At 43.1% G+C, this 18673-nt stretch overlaps 1 long non-coding RNA gene across 1 annotated transcript; it reads left to right on the plus strand.

Moving 5' to 3' along the window:
* Positions 1-2792: 2792 nt before the first annotated feature.
* LOC144101695 (uncharacterized) lies at positions 2793-13863 on the plus strand. Its single transcript, XR_013308034.1, has 3 exons — positions 2793-2938; positions 13681-13707; positions 13813-13863. It is a non-coding gene; the product is annotated as an uncharacterized LOC144101695 (long non-coding RNA).
* Positions 13864-18673: the final 4810 nt, after the last annotated feature.

Below are 18673 nucleotides of genomic sequence, written 5' to 3' on the forward strand. Positions count from 1 at the left end.
CTTGTGCAACGTTTATGTGTAAAGCATCAGTTTTCATCTCTTAATACTTTCGCTCATTCAAAAAATATATTTATTTTATTGTGCTGTAGGTGCGTTTTTTGAAGTTGTCATTGTGTTTTGTTGATCGTGTGAAATGTTTGCATTGTAAGAAAGTTTTTTCCTGCCAATGCTTCCTTGGAGTAGGAGATTCGGTCATGCTCTGTTTGTACAGCCTTTTCCTAACTCTCCGTATCACCTTTGTGAAATACAGATAAAAGCGTTTTGATTTACTTGGCTGATAGTTTTAATCAAAGGCATGAAATATTATACAAAGTCAAAGAATAAATACATAAACATTTTATGCACTAATCAAATTTTTGAAGCTCCACAGACTCCGGGGGACAGAACAGGAGAATACAAACAGGAAAGTGGATGAAAAACATTGAAACACCGCATAAAACCATCAATTAACAAAAACTGCATTGGTGCTGTTTTAAAAAGCGTGGTTTTGAAAAAGAATAGAAGTTACAAATAAATGCTAATTATTTTCTGTTAGAAGAAAGTTTTTAGTTGTGTTCAGCAAGGAGATTGTCAACGAGGCGTGCAGGGTTATAGCGCTCAAATATGAGAAAGCCGGAAAATGTACTGTTTGTTTACTGCAGTGATCCCCGTCTGCGGTACAATGAATTGATAGTTTAATGCAAATCTGGTGATATTGTTGTTTATCAGACGTGTTTTCGAAACTCTGAACAAAGAAACTTGATCATTAGTTACCATGAAGATATACCTCAGTTGCATTTCGCACTCTCGCTGACAGCAAGAAAGCCGTTAATATGTACTTATAGAATAGAGCTAGAGTACTATGGGCTAGATGTGGCTATTCTGACAGCTTGATTTTAGAGAGCCTGAAGCGAACGAAGATGAGTATTGCAAGTATTCCCACAACATATTACAGCTTTAATGTCTAAATAATAAAGTCATTCTCTAACTACAGGACGATACGTGTTGAAGGGTTTTAATTAGTGACTGAATACTTTAGGCCCTTTTATGAGTAATATTGGAAATATGATAATGAAGTTTAAGGTTACACTACAATTCATTACCTTAAAATGACCACCGAGTGCTAGCAGGAATTAGATTAGACCCAAAACAGAGTGATACAACCAAAGAAATTGATATCTGGGCTGAACTCAACAAAATAAAATTGGTTTTGGAACTATCGATAACGAGATAATTGTTACTATATTTTTGTAACCTTCACTAAGGCTACTTTTTTTTTACAAACCAGGAAAAAATATTGTTCTTAAAACTTATAGTGGTCGCGCCATTTGCATACATTGCGCAATTTGGAGATAAGCATTCAAGAAAATCAGTAACGGAAATTAAAAATAATTATTGACCGATAAAACAACCATGAGCGACTCTTAGACTAACTTTAGCTTCCACAAAAATTTTTCTTAATCTTGATTATATTGTGCCTATTTTGCAGATTGCTCCATAATAACATTTGTGCAGAACCCTTAATGCTTATGGCTACTAATTTTAGAATTAAAACGTGTAAATTGCATCAAAACGTTCGGAAAACCTATAAGATCCTAACCGAAGAAATGATCGTCATATAAAGCTTTCTGTAAAACATCAGCGGGATTAAAGTAAAGAGACAGAATGGCCAGAATGAAGACCACACTCAGAAAAAGAGAAGTTTAAATTGACTCGATTAAGGATTTAGCGGGAAAAAATAATTTGTCAATAACGTGTCTGATAAATGCAGAACTCTAATCTGGGACGAAGGAGTACCTTCACATAATCGCAGTTGACTCTCGCCGATTCAATTCAGGAGGAAATGAGCCGCTACAAAGAATAAACTAAAATGAGCAATATATTATGTATGAGGTGTGAAGCTAGTTTCAAATTACTGGGATAGATATGTTATCAATGCCTGGTCAGGTTACTTTCACTGTGCGAATGACATTGACACCTTCATGGGAGGTTTTTAGAAAAAGGAAAAACGATTGTGGTGGACGGTTTAATGACATAGCACAGTTAATGATAATAGTTTTTCCAGAAAAAAGTTTGTGGACCCGCTAGCGATCTGAAACCGACAGTTATATACGAACTTGAGTGATATTGATGGCGCAAGCACGCCGGCTTCTATACAAGATGAGATGTAAAACCTGCTACCGTTGTCTTGAGTTCCTGTCATAATGATCAAATTTGTGCTCATTTAAGACTTTTTTGCTTACTTTATTTGACTAGCATGTGCGTTGAAAATTTCTTTTTCATGTGCGATACTTGCCTCTTGTGGTTCCGTCATATTATTAGTGCGTGATTTATTAGTACGTCATCATGACGATGAATACAGAGCAAACACCACGCAAAATACCTTGCTCAAAAGCAGATTGAGTGTTGTTTGGTACCTACCAGGTGTCCCACCTAGCGTTAGCAAAAGATTAAGAATACACCGCAGCACAATTGGTGGAGGCAACTCCAGCCTTGCTGCTGGCTACTGTACTTAGGAAGTAAGAGTGTTTATGTATTTTGTTCAATTGAATAAATAATTAATAAACTCTCAATACAACCTTTTCCGCTATTACGTTTTAAGCGAAAATTCTAATGCCAAATTGTAGAGAGTTCTAAAAAAATGCCTAATTCATCAGTTTTCATTTTAATTTCGTCTATACAGTTTTTTTCCGCGTGCAAAAATAAAGCGCGCGAAATATGAAAAAAAAAACTCTAACAATCCGATTGCCCGTCGAGACAGGACTGAGCTCTCGTGGAACTTCTGGACGCAGCTGCACTCGATGAAGCTTGTGTGTGGCAGGCAAGAAGGAAAGACATATGCGCTCGCAACTTAAAGGAAAGTAATAACTTCGAACTGGCCGCGTTCAGTGCAAAAATAGCAGATGCGCTTTCTCGCCGTAGCCATAAGCAGGCCTAATCACAAGCGGCGTTTCTATTCGTAAGTACGACGTTTTGTGCGTGGGAGCGGCGAAAGATCACAAATTTCTGAAAAAAACCAAACCGTCGGAGCCCTAAGACGGCCAAGCGAGATACCAGACGCGAACGATGTTTGCTAACTGGAAAGCAGCTTAGCGTTTGGGCCTGCGTATAGCGCATCCGCTGCTTTCTGAACGCGGCCAAATCATAGGTATTACTAAAAATTTACCTACCGCGCCCACTTCTTTGTTTAAAACCTGTCACACTCGTGACACTATCGAATGCTGCTAGGTTGACAAATTCCGTATTTGAAAGCGCTGCTGTCATGATGCGGAAATGCGTGGTCATGTGGGAGTTTTTCATATTTCCCGCGCTCACTTTTGAACGCGGAAAGAAGTGGTCTAAAACACACATCAAGATTAAAATTATGCATTAGACGTTTTTGAGGGCGGTATAAAATTTGGCACTAGAATTCTCGCCCGAAATTTTGTAGCTAAAATGTTGCCTTTTTGACTTTAATTATTGCATTGACCGAAATACAAACACTCCTAAGGACGATTACGACTCTATTTTATGCAAAATTCGAGCGCAGCTCTCTCGGTGTCTCATACTCTGTCGGCTCATTGTTTTGCGTTGCCGGGTAGTCCTATTACGTTGCGGTAAATTTTTAAACCTTGGCAAAATTTAGCTGGAACACCTCATATATGATATGTGCTAAAACAGTTAGCCACGCAGGCTCAGCAAAGCACTTGATGGCGGCACCTACCCTTTCCAATGAGCAGCACGAACATTGATGCTTACACGTGTATCCCGCCCCCCTCCCCCCGCCAAAAAAAAAAAGAAATGCATTGTGTTGTGTTACGCTTTATGAGCAACTAAAGCTTTCATACGCCATGCTGGAAAAAGATTATGCATGGAAAACCGGCGAGGATACAAACTGCGCTAGGATGTCTTGAATAAAAATTTTCATTTATTGCCTAATGAATAATAATGGAATATTTAAAATAAAACAAGGGTGTCTTAATTCCGCAACTTCCATCCGATATTTGGCATCTCAGACTGCAAGCTGAACGTGGAGTTCAAAACGTTTCGTGCTTGAGGGGTGTGACATTAATTTCGCGTACCTACAGCTCTTGGCCGTCGCCTAAGGTGCAGGGCCTCTCGCAAATGGCGCCCTTCAGGATTTGGCCGCCGCGGCCGTATATAGCTCCAGCGATCTAATCCTCAGCAGCCCAATGCCATAGTCATAGTGCTATGACAGCCATACCAAGATTGGTGTGCAGAATTTTCCATTCGGTGCCAACTGCACCATCTTCAAATCGAAGGCACCTATTTTCCTGCTGCAGCATTACTAGGAATGCAAGCTTCAAATCTTCTAGCTCTTATGCAGTGGGAATCGGACGCATTGCTTCTAGGTTTTCTACAGAGGCTGGCATGCAAAAGCCTCATTCTGATTTGCTTCTTTGTTTTCACCTTATACCGATCACTTTTCTGTTACATTCTCTTTATATAGCACCGTCCAGGTTTACTTCTTCGTTGACAGATGCAAGAAACTAATAGGTACCGATAAAGTTGAATGCACAAGCAATCTGGGCAGGTTGTCGATATCTCATGGCACATTTTCTCTACATACCCATGCAAGCAGACACGCGGATAACTCAGTAGTTTCGAGGAGGGAGTTGAATTTGATAAACTTTTTTATGCGCGAATAAACACTACGGCGTGTGACCACATAAGCTGCTTTCATCGGCCGTGTTTACTGAATGTGCGTGATGCACTAAAAGAGGGGGAGGACGAATGATTTAGCTTCTTATATGCAGTTAAACATCGTTGGATTTGTATTACTTTTATCAGATTACAATACATCTAAGATATTTTTTTATTACCCTAACTCTTCATTTGCTTATCTGGGGGACGCCACTACATCTACTGTTCCTAAAAATACTATATCCAGACACGGGGCAAAAGGATAAATAAACTGCTGAAAAATCCCGGCCTCTAAAGCCGAATATTGCTCAAAGTAATAGGCATGAGCGACCGTGCGCTGACTCTTTGTAGTTATGGCGGTGAGGAAACCGAGCTGGCTTCCAGTTGATCCAAAGCCTTTCATTAACAACTTCCGCATGCTCCTACAAAACATAATAGTTTTGAGGCATAATTAATCTATCAATCAGTCAGCCAATGGTTATTGGGTCGTCTGCCGGCCGGTCGGTCAGCCTGTAAGTCAATGAAATGTTGTTAAAACACGTTATCCAGTGCGGGGATTCAATCAAGCATTACTATTTTGAAGAGTTAAAAAACAGTCTACTGTATAATGTGTTTTTGTGTAGCATCAAAAGTGGGAAATATAAAAGTGCAATTGCGAACACCTCTAACTTCAATGCAGCCAAGCCTAAGTGCGGTGGTAGAAGATGCGCGGATAACACACATTTTTTACTTTATAGAAGACTTGAAGATTCAGCCATGTAAAATTAATGAATAGGAAAAACTCCCCTGTTCTCTCTTTTTTCATAACTTCGCCTCAATGTCGGTTTCAATCATACTCACATGAAGTTATAAAATGAGATAAAACGCACCCCATTTATTCTAACAGTGCTGATTTGAGGAGGTGCGCATGCTTCCTGTTCTGAAAACTGGCCGCATATCTGGTGGAAGAAACGCAGTTCGGAAATTGAGTTTTCAAGAGGATCGTGGCTGAGCACGAAAACAAATTCACAAAAGAGCGTGCAGCCCTATAACGTCGAACATTATATTTCGCATAGAGGGCTTCAGGGGTACAAACGCAGCCGTGCAAGAGCACAGAGACCGCAACGCGTTCATTTTTAGAGTTGGTCTTGTATGGAGCGTTCCAAGCGAGCACGATACTCTTGCTGGGGCTTTTGTAAATGTTGGCGAATATCGGGGCTTCCTACATCGGGCTTTCCGGCTGCAAAAATGTACACGATAGGCCTATATGGAAGAGAACACGCGACCCCGAGGCCCTCTTGGGTAGGGCGACTCCGTTGGTGCCGAATGCACAACGCCACCGAAGAGCAGCACGCAAGCGCCCTGAGCACACAGGGCGAGGCCGGCAGTGCAGTTATGTTCTTTCTCTTATGTCGCGTCGTCTGATACTCCCGCTGAGAAATGCACGGCTCAAGACGAAGCGATTTACCGCCCCATGATTCGTGGGTCATCTCCTTGTCCACTGCTTCTCTAGAATGTCTTGTGAAGAACGATGACCAAGCGAGATGATGACCACGTGACAGACGCTGCCTAAAAACAGCAACAAGCAAGCGAAATAAAAATTTGGTTAACCTCTTACAATTTTTTTCTTGTCTAAAGAAAAAAAATTCAGTTTGATGTGGAACCCTTTGTTTATGTTTATGAAAATGTTGTCTATGAAAATGATTGGCAGCATAGTGTTAAAGGGGCTCTGAAACACCTGCCTAGGAGAGCACATCAACTCGCTCAATCACGTCACTGGGTTGTAATGAAAACCTAAGCTAACTATTACACTTCTACACGTAGCCGAGAACCCACAATCACGCGCGAAAGTTGGCGAGCCCTTCCCGGCGATTTTTTTATCCTCACACCCTCCTCCGTCGTTCGCACTTGCGTATACATGTTGAGAGCTCGCTACTGGATAGATTCGTTTAGACGTCAGGCAGCTACTATGGCCGCGGCCAATAAGCCGCCTAGCTCCAGCGGGTCAGGAAGCACCGCTCCCAGATGTTGGGCCGGCGGAGGAGCGCCGACCTTCCAGCGTGCAAAAAGTGACGAGAGGAGAGGGAAGAGCGCGAAGACCTTGAAATTCAAATTTTGCCTTCACATAACTCAGCTTCTACAAAGCGCATTAAAAAAATGCTTGCTGGACAATATCCATGTAGTGGCATGCTTTAAGGTACCAGGCACACCGCAACTTTATTAGAGCCCCTTTCAGAGCCCATTTAAGCTGCTATTTATGCGTCCAACATAACGGCCGCTGCGACCGTTCTTAAATATCTGGAACCTGTGCGTGCGGGAACGGTTGCGTTATTATCGCCTTATTGTCGGTATAAAAACCTAACCTGTTCTGCAAAAGCTATACACATTTGCAGGAAAGGAAAAATCCTTTCCAAGAACCGTAATATTCCGGATCCGCATGACGCCTCAGACGCTATGGTCGGCTTTTACTCAGCAGCTTTGTTTCCGGGCACAATTATCATTTGCTGCGTTTGCATTTGAATCGAGGCGATAAGCAAGGACAGTCGTGTTTTCAGACGTAGCATTCAATGCAGTGGAAAGGCTAAAGAACCTCACTTGGAGTTATGCCCCTAAACCAAAATGTAGCTATACCTGGCGAAACTTATTGTCAATATTCTTTATACTCGGCACAGTGAGAAAGAATTTCAAAGTTGTGACGTTGCGAACGCGCTAAACATTGCAACTAATTGGCAATGTTCGAGAGACAGCAGCTTTCGCGGAAGCGTGGGAAGCTGGCATGGAAAGCAGTTGGTGAAAAAATAACCCTTATGAGGTTTTCTTGCTAATATTCAATGATGAGTGGCGCTGTTGTCAGGCAGTCCTCCACGGGCTAAGAACGTGCAGCAGTGCCCGCTATCAGTGTGATCGATTGGTCGCCGTGCGATGCTTACAATAGTTTTCAGGAACGTAGCGAAGAAAAAGAGCAGAGCGAAGGAGAAAGTAGGCAAATAAAAAGAATTACCTCAGAAGAAGCAATTATCTCCAGAACTGCCGCATTAACAACCTAACCAAGAGCCCTACTTGTCTTTATAAATGGCACTTACGAAGCCTGGTACTCTTCAGCTAATGAGTTAAGCAGTTTAGCGAATATATAATTCTGAGAGTGCTTTGGGGGCTCCGAACGAGATTCGTCTTTTTTTGTCGATGGTTTATTCATAGGAGGAAGAATTTGTGTCAAGCTGACATCGGGATTCCCTCGCCTGCCTCTCAAACTAGAAGTAAATATCGCAAAAGGTAAACTACAGGCTTTTTACGGATAGTGGCTACGGTTAACCAACTGCTTCTAAATTCATTCCGAGAGTCTGCATTGAATCTGTAAATTGACGCAAATCTTGTAAAGACTCCGATCCTCGTTCACCAAAGGTAGAAGCTAGGAGACTGCAAAATATAACCACTGTCCCCATCGGAAGCGCTCTCAGCGGACTGCGTGCCAGAGCTGTAGGGAAGCTCTGTCTGCTATAGGGATGTCGTTGGCATCAATGCAGACATTGGTCTTTAATTCGTGCGTCACTGTAGCACCCAAGTGCCGCAGGGATGCCAAACGTGTCAGGAGAATTACTCGCACATTTTCGCGCACGCGCTTGAAAAGAATTTTGTGCCTTCAGTGAGCTCCGAGTTCGCACTTGCCGATAGTTTTTAAAGAAAAGACTTTAGATATTCCAATTTCAGCAGCCGCAAGGCTTTATTGAAGGAAAAAATGAACGAGACAGATTATACTGCAGCCGATTAAACGTATACCTTTAGTAGCGCCCAGAAAAATGACAAGTTTTATGGAACTAAATTCTATGACTTGGCCATCGCTCCCGAAGCACTGCACGCCCTCAATGACAGAACAGTCACCGCGCACCCAGTGTGTTGAGCCTACAGCTGGTCGAGTACTAGGTCAGGAACCGGCCTAAGTCGCATACGAGCAAGTAATGGCAATGCTGAAACGAATCGTGAAAGCCATGCGTGTACTGCTTTCCAGCTTGCACATGCCAGCTGCACAGAATGCACTGCACATGCTGGATTTGTTGAATCCAGTGCCTGCAGCTGTTAAATAGCTGGCACAACTCATCTTCCAGCCTCATCGTTCCGAGAAGAATTCAGATGATTACATTGTCACCAACATTATCAGCCAAAACGGCAAGCAGCCTTTCTACACACTGCAACGTCTGCGCTGCCTGTCTGCCTCGTATTAGTGATGGAGGACTGCATATACATCTATTTTACTCAGGTCGCAGCGTTCGTCTGCCCTAAAGGTGTGCAGACTTGCGCTGCGGCGGCCTGTGACTTTGGGTGCGTTTGTCATTGTCGTGCCAGACACAGACCACATTGCTCTAGTTCTTATTCTTTACACCCCCCTCATCCCTCTCTCCCAGTGAAGTGTAGCCGTCGCGAATTGATAACGCGTCCTCGACTTTCCGAAGGAGAAGGCTATCGCGTGCAGGTTCGAAGAAGAGAACAAGATAACAAAGAGATCAAACAAAACAAAACGAAGCCGTATTTATAATTTAAAGAAAAAGGGCCTATATGAAACGGAAACGAAAGCAAGAAAAACACGCACTCAACACGTGTACAACACTAGACAATAAAGGAAAGAGTTCACCCGGTACTGAGCGTCCCAGGTTAAGTGGGGATGCCTTGTAGACAGAACGGAACGTTGGTTGATGAACTGTAACGCGTCGCTGGCACTGTGTCGACGGAAGCGGCGAAAGAGAGCCAGGTGGTATTGGGAGCGGAGAAACAGGAAGACGCCGGTGGTCTTCAGACAACAGCACCGAAGAAATTGCCAGCGGCAGGAAAAACGTAGCCAGGTCCCGTCGACGGCGTCACGAAACACCGGAGGCTTAAAGCAGGCTATACAAAAGTGCCTTTTGGCAGCATGGACCCTCAGTCCATCGGCTGCCACCTCCAAACTTGACACGGACTCAGAAGGCTTGCGTTGGGGATCCAAGGGAGGTCCACGGCAGGACGGACCCAACGTCCGACGGCTGCGGTGTCTTCCTTCACACCTCGGTTTTGTGACACGCCGACTCGCTGCTCCTCGTGCTCGCTGCGCTCTTCGTCGCCGTCGCCTCGCACGCATCATTCGCACGCGCACACGCGTAACGCTGTGCTGGCACGCGCAGCGCTCCGCTGTCCGGCGCACCATTGTCGACGCACCGCGTTCAAAACATCCCCCGACGATTTCGTGTGCACATCACAGTAGCCAACCGGAACATTCTTCTAGTTAACATCCCTGCCTCTCTACCACTTTTCTCTCTCATTTCAGGATAAAAAGAAGCGCACTTCATATTGTAGAAGCCGTATTAGAGTCAAATAGAAATAGCAAACTTCAAAATCCCAAAATTCACACAATTCCAAAAATGATGCCCACAGTAATGTAATCGCTCGCGGTGGGGTTAGTAACGGTACGTAGTTTCGTGGTTCATGCTTCGGCTCACGAGTTGGACTCTCGGGTCCAGAAATGTGAAAATACTTGTTGAACTCCAAGCCTCTCTTCAAAAAGAGAATATTGGTGCATGCCAACGATGCGCAAGGAATTTCGCGTGACGACATTATTTGGTTGCACTCGACTGCAAAGGAGTCAACCGCACATGTCAAAAATTTAAAGTCACTATTAATTACTCCTTGGCGCTCGACTGCAAAGACCAAGGACGCAGGATCTAATCGTGGCCTCGATGGCTGCTTTTCTATGAAGGCGCGATGCACAAACACTCGTGTGCTGTGCGATGTCAGTTGCCATTCAGGAACCCTGGGTCATCGACTTTAATCGGCAGCCCTTCACTACGGCGTCTCTCAAACACCATGTTCAGCGTTAGATGAAGGAAGCTTTGGGCTTCTAAACGATTCATAGCAAGGCAATTCCTGTATATTTAGTGTTTTTTAGCGTACTCATTGAATAAATTGGCGCCTTTTCGCACTTTTTTGACACTGACGCAGCCAGCGTTTTTAGCACGAGAGTTGATCAACAGAATATATGTGCGAAAAGTAACAGCTGAATACGGCAATAGAATGGACCCTTGTGCATGTCGAGGCGTGTTACACCAAAGACGCCTTAGAACTGCTTCAAATGGCTGTAAACGTCCGATTCAAATGCACATTGCTCGTTGTTTGTTAGATTTGAACGTTTAGAGAATGTCAAAGCACCCTCATGTGCAGTGAACGGTTCTTTCCAAGAAATATGTAGCCGCCGATAGCTGGCGACAACGCTCATGCGAGGCGCCAGCGATTCTCTGCTGCCATGAACTAAGGCCACGCGTGTACAAACTTTTTAGTGCTGTACAGCGGCTAACCAGAATGGCTGCAGAAAAACGGCCGTGGCTTAGCTTGGTTAAGCCTGGTGATTGCGAAGCAATAGTGTGTTATTCTCGGATCAGCTGGAAGTATGGCTGGTGGAAGTCTTAGGTTATGCTAGTGTTACGGCTTACAGTGAATCATCTAAGAGGAAGTCATCCGTCGAATCCGTGCATGCCGACTAACATTTCCCTCACCAGCGTGCCAATTACAAAATCTTCCAGTATCGATTGGCCGACGGTGCGGTAACACTCCATTTTCTCCGCGTCGTAAGATATGCCCACTCGGTGCTTGCAGTAGCGTTCGTTAAAGTACGGTAGCGTTACGCCGTAATAAATGTTGGGGTTATTGTCCCCGTCCAAAATGCGATACAGTTTGTTGTACGTCTCCTCGTCGTCTTCACGATGCATTAGCGGTAGCTTGTATGTTTCGGCCACGTTGTAGATGGCCAAGTTGACTGCATAACACCCCCATCGTTCGTCGGTCATCTTAAGTTTGCCCCACTAGTGCATCTGCGTATGACTGCCTTGGCGAGAGGAGCGGAGCTGTTTTATACAGCTGGTGTGACGTCACTCTGACCGTAGCACCCTTGGTAAGAGGAGCGGGAGATAGGCCGCCGTTGGTGGCTACCGCCTCGCCTCGCGACGGCGTGAGATGGGGCCCCGTTTTTACACAGCTGGTGTGACGTCACTCTAGGTCACGTGGTGTGACGTCACGCAGCGAGGTCACGCTAAAGGTCAATGGTGCCTACCACCGCCTCGCCACGGAACGGACTGAAGTGCGACCTAAAGTAATATTGCTTCGCAATAAAAAATACATTAGTGAAACGCAGCAATGGCCTGATGTTATATCATGTGATTATTCATGTGTTCAGGCTGACTTATTTATGGCGTTAAATAAATCTCTTTATGTAAACATCGCGAAAGAAGCTATATCATCCAAGCCGTACATTTACGTGTGATTCGTATTTGTTTCAGTTTTGAAAGTAATAATATTGAAACCGTCCAGCGGTTTCGTCGCGTCGCGCAGTCATATGTCTATATGGCTAGAATTACCATTATGAAATATTGGTGGTCCAGTGAAAAAGAAGGCATGTCTTGTTTGAAATGGCCGTCATTAGCAAGGGATAAGAAAATCATACTGACAGAAATATTTCTGACAGGCTCGTCTCTTGACGTATGGATAAATAGGAATAGAACCGATACTCGAATCCACATGTGCTGTGCGTTCTACAGAGGCAGATCTTCATGGATGCCCGCTTCTATCAGAAGGAAACCTTATCAGCCGTGTTTATTGTAAACAGAGAAAGTCAGGCATTTTATGCCACGAGTGCAGCCAGGTTACGGGAACTCACTCTATTGTTTTCCCATATCACACAAGATATACCTGAGCCTTTTGGTGGTGCACTAAATTTTCTTGTGAATAGCTGCAAGGTTCGCCAAGAGGAAAAAATTAGGCCAGACCACACTTGCAACGAGGAGACTCTAAGGGCAACTCCGGAAGATTTGCGAATATTTGAAGCTGGTGATCGAACTATATTTCTTTGACTCATAGTTGCGATGAAGAACGCTTTAAAAAGATAATGGAAACATTATCAAGCAAAAAACCTAAAACAAAAGCTGGGTTGTGATGAAGAGACCGCATAACGACCGCCTAAAAATTAATCCCTCGGAAACTGTCACGAGACCCCTCGTACGCATAGAACGTATTCAGAAGCAGGTGACCGTTAGCCATGGTTAGAACCATTTGTCTGAAATCACAATTTTTCTTAAAACAACTTAAGATCTAATTTTTTCTTTCAGCAAGCGCAGAACGAATATAAACGTACGTGATGCGCTTAGGTCGCACAGAGAAAGCATTTCGCATAGAAATCGTCAGATGGAGGCCAGGGAAGGGGAACTTTTAAAATTGATTTGCAGTTAAAGAAAACGCCACCGGACAATGAAATCTAAGACAGAGGATTAGAAAGCAGACTGGAACCTGCCCTAAGAGTTTAAATAAATTGCACAGGAGTTGACAATTTAAGCTCAGAAATTTTCTTTTAGGTGCCTCTCGCTTTGACACCGGAAAAAAGGAAAGCGCGAACGTGCTAAAGCACTTATGTCCACGTGTAGAAATCAGGAGTCACCTGGAAATGTTCGCTCCTTTAACATTCTCTTCTTCGCGCATATGCTCAAATTTACACCTCTAGTTTCACACCAGTGCAAACATGACAAGGATATAATGATTTATCGTCTCAGACTAAACCGCTATTACACGCGCAGCTCCTTCAATTGGAAGAGCATGAAAATCTAGTGTGTTGCACGAGCCATCAGGGTTAAATGAATGTGATGTACATTATTGAGAATTTGCGTACATACAAGACTTCACGAGGTCTTGTTATTCACAACACTCACTCCGGTCAACGTTTTTTTTTTTGGTGCTTCAAATGCCTCTTTTTTTACTTTACGAACTTGTTCCATTACTGAAACAGTTACTGAATTTAATTTCCTCAAGTGCTCAAGAAAGTGACTTTTGTCGCCCTCTCAAAGTCTCCAGTGGGCTTACAGGCCTACGCAGTTGGACAGTGTGCGCCAAAAAGCAGGTTACATCTTGACTCGTGCTTCGGCATTGTTTTTCTGACACATATGTGAATGTAACCCTCGTTTATCCCTCTCTTTTGGTGTTATCAGTGGACAGTGGCAGGTCAGGCCATGTTATCTGTTTTGTCATGCGCTTAAACACCTCTCCTTTTCATCTTTCTGTCTCTATCGCCTCTAGACGTTCAACGCACACTTGGCATGCATGGTTAGTGAATGCTTCCTTTATGCACGCAAGAATCTTCTCTTACGCAGCACAATACAGAATGTGCAGCTGGCAAGTGTCTTTTTACGTTTTTTTTTCATTGTTCAGAAATCCACCACCATATATACGATCTTCGACACAACGACCAGTGGGAACATGTTAAGTATTTTGCCTACCATTTGTATATATTTATACAAGTAACTGAAAGTTGTACAGTAAAGCAAGGCTGTTGCCCTCACTTTAATTTCATTCATGTAATCGTTATTTCCTTAAAGGCCCCCTTTCAGGGGCATTGCATAAGGAGTGGGTACAATATTTTGCATGTCACAACTAGCAGTCATGTGCTGTAAAGATAGACAACTGTGCTCTGCGCTCAAAGTTCGCTGGACAGGATGTTGCTACCATGTCGTCGGGAAGGTAATGCCAGTCGACGGCTGTACGAGAGAATGAAGATTCAAATGTGGCAGTGCGTGCACGAGGGCGACAGATCTGGAGTTGATAGCGAGATTGGTGAAATCTGCGTGCCATTGGGATGATATAGGGTGGAGCTCGTAGATAGGTGTAAAAAGACTTGAGAAATAACAGACGGTTGGAAATGCGGTGGCACCGCTGAAGTGGCTGTAAGCCCGCAATTGAATTCCCATGCGATATGCTGATGCTGTAAGGGTATAACGAATTTATAAATCTAGGGGCGCAGTACAATATTCAGATAAGCTTGTTGTGGGTGCAAATAGGTAATTCATATTCCAATTTTGATTTTACAATTGATTCATAAGCTAATAAACTGACATGCTTGAGCGCGTCGCGAGGATGACGTCTTAGAAAACCAAGGGATTTGTTAGCGAAAAAAGTGATGTTAGATATATGCGTTTCTAAAGAAAGATGGGTTCTACAGAAAAAGACAACTCCTGTGGGTACGTGGCTATATTGCTGTGCCTGCAGTTGTATAAAATATGGCTAACAATTCTACTGCAGCTTTCACTATTTCAGCCTCGAAACGAGAACCCGCTAAGGCTCAGACAACTGAAATATCGATCGTAAATATTGTTGAAACTTATTTTCGCATTTTGTAAAAAGTACCACCACCTCTTCTACGCCCAGCATGGCTTTGTAGCGGGCACAGTACTGCTACATTACTATAAAATTGCGCACACTTCGTAACACAAGACATTGATGCAAATAAAGTTATGTCCAGTCTTTTCGTAGATCTACAAAAGGCTTTTGCCACCATATATTAACACCATATATTACCACGTAATAATTAGGAAACTGTAAAGTACAGGATATCGAGGACCATTATACCTGCCGCTCTCTTATTATTTTCACGAAAGACGCCAGGTGGTCAGAATTAAGAATGTGAATAACCCTCTATTTCTACTTAATTTCAGAGTGCGTGAACGATCAACATTGAGGCTTTTACTGTTTAATTTATGTACAAGAATTTGCCCCAACTAACACCAAATTCTACAATTTTGCAGTACGCTCTTATGCAGCAGGCACTGGTGGCTTCAAGTCCCAATACAGCAACACTGTTTCTCTAATGCAAAAAATGTCTACATAATTTTGGACTGATTTGAGAGCAATAATATTTTGGTTAATCAGCATAAGCAACAGCAGATTTTTTTTAGAAAACCATGATTGACACTTAAATTTTCAGACGAAGTTTATATGCACGGGAAAAAACAGTGAGGATTGTGATGATGTGCCTCTGATATGCAAATTCTTCGCTGACTAAAATATGTTCGAAAAGAAAACAGTACGGTATTCTCAGATGCAAACGGCTTTCTAGTTTTGTTCATTGAACTTCCGAGTGGCTTTTGGGGCTTGTTGGTGCATGGTTGGTAGAAAAAAAAAACTGTAGCGCGTGCAGAAGACTCCGTTGCTGTGTGTTCGGCTTCTGGTGGGCTGCAGACGACTGATCAGGAATACATCTCTTTCGGAGGGTTCTGTATCCATCAAAGTTGTATCTCTTGTCCGCGCGAACTTTATAAATTCCTCTGCTAAAATTATTCCTATATTGTAAACGCTTCGGCATAAAAAAAAGAACAAAAAGTGCACTTAATACATTGACCCCAAAGCATGTTTAAGATAGGCTTTGCTTTCTATGCAGTGAAGACAAGCAGAAGCAGTTACAGATGGGAGAAAAGCAGAAAGGGATTTGAACGTTAACAGATGTATGCACAACACAAAAAGAGCGAAGCCCTGAACTACAGATGCGAAAGAAGTGTCTAATCTTCCAAATGTCAAGGCACTGTCTCAGAAAAAAAAACACGGACATGCGAACTACGTAATGAGGTAAAAAAAAATGGTGCATCTCACAACTTACACAAACAGACTGAAAAAAATAATAACCACAGTGAAATTTCGCAGAGGAAGCTATCCTCCAGCTTGAAGCACGAGGAAAATTTCAGAAAAAACTGAATTTCTTCCTGCAATTATTTGCTCATGAAGAAAAATAGTATCAAACTGTTAGGAATTTATAAAGATAATACAACGCCCACGCCCAAGAACACCCCCAAATCCATTGGGGCCGGAGAGAACAAAGACGGTAATGATGGTGATTTACAAAGTCTAGATCACTGGTTGAATCTGTCCACAGAGTTAAAAGTGACACGTAAACACAAAAAGCGGCTGTCTCTGCACACGAATCGCTAATGTATTGGTGTATTGGTATTGGTATTGGTGTATTGGTATTGATGACAACCAAGCAAAAAGAGAAAAATGATCTTGTAGCTTTCAACGAGAGAACCTCGATACAATTTTGTTGGAATCTGTTGGGGCGGAAAATGAATCGGCGCATGCCAGGAAGTCAGTCTGGGGACGAGTAATTTCAAAGCACGCAGCTGACCACGAAAAGAAGCACTAATGTTTAGAAACATTCTGTCATTTTGGGCTTGAATGCCACGTTTTTAACATGCATTGAACGAAAAGTAGGGGCGTGCAATAAATTTAATTTAATACAAACCAACAGGTATAGCAAAAAAGAAGGAACGCTGCCTGCTTGTAGATTCCCACCATGCAGCAAACTCTAAATAGCCAGATATCACACTTTTTCGGAAACTAAACTAGGTGTAATGAATGACACCTCTGCAGCATACATGGCTATGGGCAATACAGATCCAGCAGGGCAAGTCAGCAAGGAGAGGTGCACCGTCATCACACGGCATTAGACACTGATCAAAAGCAGTTCCTCTCAATATGCGTTGATATCACCTGGAAGGTAACGAGGGTGAGGCTAGTGAACACTCTCAAGATTAGTTTGCACGTAACATAGACACCCCCGAAAGGCGAAGATTGGCCAGCCGCCACTGTAGCCCAGTTCGAAGAGCTCCACACGCGAAATTCGGAGGTTGTCGGTTCGGATCCGACTGGCAACATGCGGCAGTTTTTTCCTTCTGCTTTCTAATGAATAATCTTTCAGAAATAAAATATTTGCACAAAAATAATATCTGATTGAGTAAGCCTACAAATTATTAAAAAAATAAAAACATTCCCTAACGTTGCTTCGTTTCGGTCATACGTATATGTCATAACCAGCCCATCAATACATTCTCTTTTCTGCTCAGGACCTTAACGAGGGTATGGTGTCTAGAGGTGGAGGTGTGCGCATCGGCTGGGCTGCGCCGTGCGCGGCGGCGTCCCGTCTTTTCATGACGTCATGGCACGCGACTGCAGCGAGATGCCTGTAGCCGACCGCTGTCCGCGCAAGCTTTGAGCGCGGGTACTTGCACCCAATTTTTAACATAATTTTGCTTCGCCTGGATCCACAACTTGGTACTGTTTTGCTTTCCTGCTTGCCAGAGTGTGATGAATAGTCGACTCAACAGAAGAACACGATGAAGATGAAGATGCAGGACTCCAAAACACAACGGTGGACCCGTGCACTGTCAGGCCAGAATGAAATACGCGAACATTGACTACGAACGATACCACTCGTCCCCCTGGGCAGATCTTGTCTACGTACTGTTTGAAGTTGTGGTTTTATCTCCAAAAGCAAATATTTTCCCTTCCTGCTTTCAAATATGATACAAAGCCAGTATGGCTTCTGTTTGCGTGTAATGAACTCAGCGAAGCATATATTCGTAAACTGGTTCCAATTAAAAGAATGTATTCCTGCTCAGTGTAAAAATGGTGCTTGTGTGTGTGTGTTCGTGTTTCTCTTCGGCACGATATTACATGCGGCCAGAGGATATCCTTGTAATTTCAGCTGGAAAACATAAAACACGAATTTATGGTGTTTTATATCAAAGACTCTGAGTATCCTTGGTTACAGTTGTGAAAAATAAACATGACGAGTAAAAATTCGCTACAAATTGGATTTTCAGTCTATACTTTGTACCGGAGCCATTTCTAATTATGAAACAAAGAAATGTTAATTTGGGTAGTTATGTAGCGCGCTGCAAGCGAAAATATATCTAGAAAAAGTCTGCTACAAACGATAGGCCATTTGTCTCTAGGAAACAGTCTGTAATAAGATTTTTTTATAATTTATTTCATCCAGGGGAAGCTTTACGGGCAATTCTTGCATGAAGAGACACATAGGACTCTGCGGAAGCTATTTATTGGTACAATTGTACAATGCATTTCTACTTTGACCGCTTTTAAATTCTTTCGTATACAAAAAAATTGGGGAGTCAGTTCCGTTTATTTTTCTGCAAAAATCTTTATTCCCCTTTCCACACCCTGAACATCCGCCTTGATTTTACCATCTCCTCAGCAAGACTTTACGGGATGCGGGTGTATGGACAGATATTTGTTCCGGGCAATCAGCCGGTCGTCTAAAATGCCTGAAGGTTAGAGGTAATTAGCAGACAAATATACACAATTAATGAATGCTTCATTTTATAAAATAATATAATACCAAGCGAATCAGTCAAGATGCAGTGCCGCAGCAATGTTGCTAAGCCTCCAGCCCAAAGTCCACCACTGCGCCCACATGCCCACACTCGCACATGCTCAAAATAACCCA

Source organism: Amblyomma americanum, chromosome 1 (genome assembly GCF_052857255.1).
Source record: "Amblyomma americanum isolate KBUSLIRL-KWMA chromosome 1, ASM5285725v1, whole genome shotgun sequence".
In the NCBI taxonomy this organism is placed as follows: Eukaryota; Metazoa; Arthropoda; class Arachnida; order Ixodida; family Ixodidae; genus Amblyomma; species Amblyomma americanum.